Source organism: Podarcis gaigeae (assembly GCF_964106915.1).
Source record: "Podarcis gaigeae genome assembly, chromosome: 2".
In the NCBI taxonomy this organism is placed as follows: Eukaryota; Metazoa; Chordata; class Lepidosauria; order Squamata; family Lacertidae; genus Podarcis; species Podarcis gaigeae.
In genome coordinates this window covers 27,672,298-27,680,159 of record NC_139679.1, presented here as the reverse complement: position 1 = coordinate 27,680,159, position 7,862 = coordinate 27,672,298, and positions in this window count along the sequence as shown.

Sequence of the window (7,862 nt, the reverse complement as noted above, 5' to 3'; positions counted from 1 at the left end):
GTTGTTGTTGTTGTTGTTGTTTTATTTGTACCCCATACATCTGACTGGGTTACCCCAGCCTCTCTGGGCAGCTCCCAAGAGAATATTAAAAACACAATAAAACAACAGAAATAAAAAAACTTTCTAATATAGGCCTGTCTTCAGATGTCTTCTAAAAGTTGTATAGTTATTTATCTCCTTGGCATCTGATGGGAGGGCTTTCCACAGGGTGGACACAACTGCTGAGAAGGCCCTCTGCTTGGTTCCCTGTAATGTTATTTGTTGCAGTGAGGGAACCACCAGAAGACCCTCAGAGCTGGGATGAACAATGGGATAGAGATGCTTCTTCAGGTATACAGAGCTGAGACCATTTGGGGCTTTAAGGTCAGCACCAACACTTTGAATTGTGCTTGGAAACATACTGGGAGCCTTTAGGACCAGTGCTATATGGTCCCAGCAGCTGCTCCCAGTCACCAGTCTAGCTGCCACATTCTGGATTAATTCTAGTTTCTGAATCACCTTCAGAGGCAGCCTGACACAGAGTGAATCACAGTAGTCCACACATGAACACACACCTTCAAGAGGAGGATGTGGGTGGCACTGTGGTCTAAATCACTGAGCCTAGGACTTGTCGATCAGAAGGTCAGCGGTTTGAATCCCCGCGACTGGGTGAGCTTCCGTTTCTCTGTCCCAGATCCTGCCCACCTAGCAGTTCAAAAGCACATCAAAGTGCAAGTAGATAAATAGGTAACGCTCCGGCGGGAAGGTAAACAGCATTTCCGTGCACTGCTCTGGTTTTGCCAGAAGTGGCTTAGTCATGCTGGCCACATGACCCGGAAGCTGTATGCCAGCTCCCTCGACCAGTAAAGCGAGATGAGCACCGCAACCCCAGAGTTGTTTGTGACTGTACCTAACCGTCAGGGGTTCCTTTACCTTTACCTTTTCTGGTGTTCTAAAAGTCATTGATTTAAGGGCCTGGTTCTTTTGAGGAAGGCGAAGGTGTGAACGACAGAATACATAGGAAAAGGATGCAGAAACACCAGCTCTTCAATATTATTACCTATTTATACTAATTTTGGTAGCATGCAATTGTACAAGACATCTGAAAGCAGCCCTGTTTAGGGAAGTTTTTAATGTTTGATCTTTTATCGTGTTTTTATTGTTCTGTTGGGAGCCACCCAGAGTGGCTGGGGAAATCCAGCCAGATGGGCGGGGTATAAAGAATAAATTATTATTATTATTACAAAGTGCTCTACAAATCTCATTTACTTTTGAAATGCAGAGATAGAATCCTCCACCTCCCCACTTGTTCTCAGTCCCCACAATCCAGATTGCAGTGTCCCACATATGGAGAACTGAAGGACAAGAGGTTATTCTAGCGGACAAATGTTGCAATGAAGGGAAATCACCAAAGAGAACTACCGGTAGTTAACATGTAGTGTTGCTGAAAGTGAGGTAAGGTAAAGGTAGAGGACACCTGGATGGTTAAGTCCAGTCAAAGGCGACTATGGAGTTGTGACGCTCATCTTGCTTTCAGGCTGAGGGAGCCGGCATTTGTCCGCAGACATGTGTCATGTGGCCAGCATGACCAAACCGCTTCTGGCACACAGAACGGCATGGCGAGCGCCAGAGCTCACAGAAACACCATTTACCTGCCCGCCACAGCTGTACCTATTTATCTACTCACACTGGCATGCTTTCGAACTGCTAGGTTGGAAGAGGCTGGGAGAAAGCAATGGGAGTTCACCCCATCATACAGATTCGAAATGCCGACCTTACGATCGGCAAGCCCAAGAGGCTCAGTGGTTTAGACCACAGCGCCACCCACATCATCTGCTGCTGAAGAACTGCATTCTGTGTATGGCAAGTAGAGATGAAATATCACCGATGCACAACTACCAAGTTACCACAAATACAGTTTGATTTGGTACAACTTCAGGCTGGTTTGCACATGTGTGCTCATGACTTGACAAGAGATTACTTGCTAGTGCAAAGGGGCCAGCCCAGAGATAGAGCTTTAATAATCCAGTGTGGCTGGAAGCGAACTGCTGTTCATCCAGCTAGTTCATATGCAAACATGAATGATCTCGTTGTGCATTAACATGCACATCACAGTTCTCATCCAGCCTCTGTTGAAGTGGCTAGATGATACAGCTTTTGATGTGGAGGGGAATGCAAACCCATTAGTTGTTGCATGTGTCCAGGGCTGGATCAGGGCCAGGGGTTTTCTTATTCTGAAGCTATGGCTAACTTGTATCCCAAACCATTGCATACTCTCTCTGGAGGCTGTGTTCTCAGTCGTCGTCATGCCTTTTGAAGTGCCACCAGTGTATTTGACCATGGATTTGAGTGCTTCAGAGGGCAAAGGCATGATTGGAGCCAAGAAATTGCTGTCTCAAGTGTTTGCCTTTCCTCTGAGCACAAAATTGAAATTTGAGATTGAGGACTAGGTGACTGCCAAGCAGCTCTTTTTAACACGAAGGTCAGTAGCGACTGAGTTTCAGCCAGATGTCATTCAACTCAGCTTAGCTCCATGTTAGAATCACAGCTATTTGCACTGTACTGGAACAGAAGGAAATCCTAGAATTCTCCCTATGATTCATCATCTGTAAGAAGCTACCAATTATAGGTTTCTGAGGTAAATCTCTCTTACCCCTGTGGTTTTGGCAACTGGCACGAGGAAATCGTGATAGCTATTCAATATTGCAACAAGTCCATTATATGTTTTCTTCAGAATATATTTGGCAGAATACGTATCTCTCTCTCTGTATATGTGTGTTTAAATAAACTACAATTTCTCCCTCTCTCTCTCTCTCTCTCTCTCTCTCTCTCTCTCTCTCTCTCTAGCTCTCTCTCTCTCTCTCTCTCTCTCTCTCTTGTTAACCACATTATGGAATGCTTGTTGGAAGAACTGGCTGTTTATAACAATTTGCAGTGGTGGTCCCCCATGCGATTGTTGGCCAATGAATTCAAGTGACAAAATGTGAAGCCATTTCCCCTCTGAGCCTGTGACTTCCTGATCTGTCAGACTCCACTCAGTTGTCTTGTGACTGTGGTGGTGAGCGTGAGGGTGGTCTTTCCTTTAAAAAATAAAATGAAATAATAAAAATTGCCTTGCCAAGGCTTCCTTTCCTGTGCCAACTGTCCATTTTCATTGCAGATGGAGCCACCATGTCTCAACAGGTAGGGTATCCAACCTCTTGGTCCATCTAGCTAAGTATTGTCAGTACTGACAGGTAGCGACTCACTGGGGTTTCAGGCAGGGGTCTCCTCCAACCCCACCTGAAGATGCCAAAGATTGAAACTGCAGCCTTCTAGATCAAACTGAGCTACAGCCCAGGAAGACACATTGTGCCCTTCTGTGTGGGACCTGACCTGAGGCCAAGAGTTTGGCTTATAACAAATGTGTGATACCATTAAACGGCTCAGGACCTCAATGCCTCTTTTCATATGAACCTTCCCAGACCCTGATATCATCTTCTGAGGCCCTTCTTTGTGTGCCTCCTCCTCGAGAGGTCCGGAGGGTGGCAACACGAGAAAGGGCCTTCTCTGCAGTGGCTCCCCATCTGTGGAATGCTCTCCCTAAGGAAGTTTGCCTGGCTTCTTCATTATACAACTTTAGGTACCAGGCAAAAATGTTCATTTTTAACGAGGCCTGTGGTTGATCTGATTTTCATCCTATGCCCTTTTAAAATGTGTTTTTTTTGTGGGGGGGGCTATTGGGTTGTTGTTATTTTTAATTTTGTGGTTTTATATTTTGATTTTATTCCGTGAACTGCCCTGAGACCCCCGGGTATAGGGCGGTATATAAATTCAATAAATAAATATATAAATAAATAAATAATATCCTCATAATGGCAGACTGGGGTGGTGGCTCTAACTTATATTAGAATCTCTATATTTCAGATGGGAGATTTGCTAGATAGTGGCTTGCAGTTCTGTTATAAGAACTGTCACTTCCTCAGCCTTTATTGTTGAAATACAACACGTTCTCCATAATGAAAATTAAGATTAATAATAATAATAATAATACCCCACCAATTTGGCTGGGTTGCCCCAGTCACTCTGGGCAGCTTCCACTACCTATAAAAACATAATAAAATGTCAAACTTCCCAATACAGGGCTGCCTTTGGATGTCTTCTGAAAGTTGTGCAGTTCTTTATCTCCTTGACATCTGAAGGGAGGGCGTTCCATAGGGAGGGCACCACTACTGAGAAGGCCCTCTGCCTGGTTCCCTGTAATTTCACTTCTTGCAGTGAGGGAATAGCCAAAAGGTCCTCAGAGCTGGACCTCAGTGTCTGGGCTGAACGATGGGGGTGGAGACGCTCCTTCCTGCCAGCAATGTTGTGAATTGCAGCCCCAGTCACATCTCTGGCTGGATTGTGTGTTCTGCCAGGGTTCACCTGTTACCACCTCTGTTACCACTATCACAGGTGGAAAGGGACAAGGGGTGGCAGAGGTGGTGGAAGTGGCTGAAGCAAGTGCTCCACCAGCACCCTTGAATACTTGTGAAAGCCTTGAGCTTTGTGAGTGGTTGATTCAGATATGCACAGAAACACAACCCTTTCCAGGTTCAACTTCAGGTTGTTGAAGTATCCCTACCAAGACAACCAGTCTGACTGGTACGGAGCAGCTTCTTATGCTCTTTGTTTTGACTGGCAGGGAAAAGAAGCATGTTTGCTCCCATTTTACTTAGGAGATAACAAGAAAAATAAAAACAAAAGCACTGTTTTTCAAAGTTTCTTTCTCTCTCTCACACACACACACATTGAACTGCAAAGAGACCCCCTCTTATGCAGCTGGGATCGGAAGCATGCCACGAGTGTGTGCAAGCGTCCCCAACCGTCCCCAATTAATTAATTTCGAAACTATGCAGAGGGCCAGTTTGCATTGGCTAAAACTGTGTGAGAAAGTGTCTTGCGGCATTTCTGTGTTGTCCAGGATGCAGTTTTGTCATCTGAGACTGCTTTGCATAACAATGCACTGAGCTCTAATTATGCACAAGGGATGCTAATGGGCCCTGGGCATGTTGTATCGCCCTGGGAAAAGTATCTCTCCAGAAGGGGGGGGGGGGGAGGGAGAAAGAAAGAAAGAAAGAAAGAAAGAAAGAAAGAAAGAAAGAAAGAAGGGGGGAATCTACTCATTGAGACTGAACCACATTTTAGAGTAGGAGTTGGATGGAGAAAGGAATATTACATGCTACAAACACAACAATATAACAATGCATTTATTTGCTATCAACAACTAAATGGTGTTCTTTTTGCAAAAGCCAGGACTCTGCCTCAAGGAGATTACAAAATACATTTTGACAGAGCAGGAGACAACAGAAGGTCAGGAAGGAAAGTGTGAAAGGGAGGCCTGAGCGAGATTATCATGGAGGATATGGGTCTGCTATCAAAAACAGCAACCTTGAATTTTCTCTCTCTCTCTCTCTGCTGGGACATACAAAATGTGTGGCGTGACATCAATATGTTATGAGTTTCCCTTACAAGCAACAGCCAGTTGTGGCACAGAGCTGGGGAAGTCAGAGTAAAATACGGTATGTCATGCCGGGCATTAAAAATAAATAAATAAATTGCTATGTAATAGAATCTTAGAGTTGGAAGGGACCTTGAGGGCCATCTAGTCCAACCCCCTGCAATGCAGGAATCTCGGCTAAAGCATCCGTGACAGGTGGCCATCCAACCTCTGCTTAAAAACCTCCAAGGAAGGCGAGTCCAAAACCTCCGAAGGGAGACTGTTCCACTGTTGAACAGCTCTTACTGTCAGAAAGTTTTTTCCATATGTTTAGTCGGAAACTCCTTTCTTGTAACTTGAAGCCATTGGTTCGAGTCCTACCTTCCAGAGCAGGAGAAAACAGGCTTGCTCCATCTTCCATGTGACAGCCCTTAGGATATCTGAAGATGGCTATCATATCTCCTCTCAGTCTCCTCTTTTCCAGGCTAAACATACCTAGCTCCTTCAACCGTTCCTCATAAGGCTTAGCTCAGGGGTCAGCAAGCTTTTTCAGTAGGGGGCTGGTCCACTGTCCCTCAGACCTTGTGGTGGCCGGATTATATTTTGAAGGGGGAAAAATGAATGAATTCCTATGCCCTGGACCATCCACGGGCCAGATTTAGAAGGTGATTGGGCCAGATCCAGCCCCCAGGCCTTAGTTTGCCCACCCATGGCTTAGCTTCTCTATACAGTGGTACCTCAGGTTAAGAACTTAATTCATTCTGGAGGTCTGTTCTTAACCTGAAACTGTTCTTAACCTGAAGCACCATTTTAGCTAATGGGGCCTCCTGCTGCTGCCGCACAGCTGCTGCACGATTTCTGTTCTCATCCTGAAGCAAAGTTCTTAACCCGAGGTACTATTTCTGGGTTAACCGAGTCTGTAACCTGAAGCGTATGTAACCCGAGGTACCACTGTATTACCAGAGAGAGAAGGATGAGGAGATGTGGAGCTGCTAGTTGAGGTGTAAACTTTGATGCCTCTCTATAACATCATGTTTCAGCTAGAAGAGAGAAACTAATCATAGAATCGTAGTGTTGGAAGGGACCCTGAGAATCATCTAGTCCAATCCCCTGCAATGTGGGAATATGCAACTGTCCCTTATGGGGATCGAACCTGCAACCTTGGCATTATCAGCACCACACACTAACCAACGGAACTGACTGTTAAGTAACTATGTTCTCTGATGTAGCCACCTCAGCAAGGCCTGTCTTTATTCAAGTTCCATCTTTTAATACTTGCTTTTCCTCTTCCCCGTTACGTTTAGAAATCAGGGCCAACTTTGCTTGAGAACAGAAATGCTTCTGAAAATGCCCTTCCATCTCCAACTCTACTGATTAACCATTTTACCAACGGAACCATTACCTGGCTGATCTACCAATTAAAATTTGGCAGCATTTCACCATCTTTGAGTACTTTGTGGTGCTGTTTTGTTTTTTCTCTGCTGAGTAGGCACTGCAGAATCAGGGACAAAGAAACTAGGAGGGCTGTGAAACTTGAAAACAGGAATGGTGGAGGGCGGGGGGGGGGAGAGAGAAGACAGCTGGAATTTGAGAAACCATCATATTTGAATGTGGTGACTTTGGGCTTTTCTCTGAGAAAAACAACAACACCACTGGCTGCCTATGACAGGCCAAGTTAGAAAGCGCCCAGCCCCCTACTGTGCTAAGAGATGGTTTATTGTTTGATTCGGCTGTGAGGCAGATTAGAGGCCCCAGGTGGAAAGTCATCATAATCTGCATTTAAATGGGCGAGTTATAAAAGGTAGGGAGCCCAGGAGCCCATGGTATTATGCTGCCTTCTCTAGGCTCAGTAATCACTCTTTATTTTCCCTGTAGTCTGACCTGGGGGCACAGTTTCTAATTGCCAGGTCACTCCCGCTAATATTGTCATTTCCAGCCAGGGAGTGTGAAACCATGGCAATGCCACATTTTGTTCCAAGTATCCAGAAGAATGAAAATTTCCCTTCTCATCACATAAAATGGCTGGGCTGTGGAGTTTTTGTCCCGTCCCCCCCACTTTGGTATTGCTCCCATCCTCCCTCAGAGACCCCGATCCATTCTTTCATCCCTTGGTTTTGTCTCTTGCTAAACTTGCCATGATCAGTTTGTAGGGCCTTGTTGCGAGGTAACCAGCCCCTGCTCCCTTGCTCTTTAATATGATTTTTTGGGGGAAGTGGTCAGAGTGACTCTATACCGAGGCGAAACATCAGTAAATGCTTTAATTTCCAATTAACAAACAAATGTGCAAGCGAGTAAACAAAAACAACCACAAGCACCCAGTGCTGCTTTATTAGGTGTTTTTCAATATTTACACAGAGAAGCTATAGAACCTAGCCTCTTGTATAATGGCGTTGTCCTGAGTGAATATCCACCCTCGTCTCTCCCA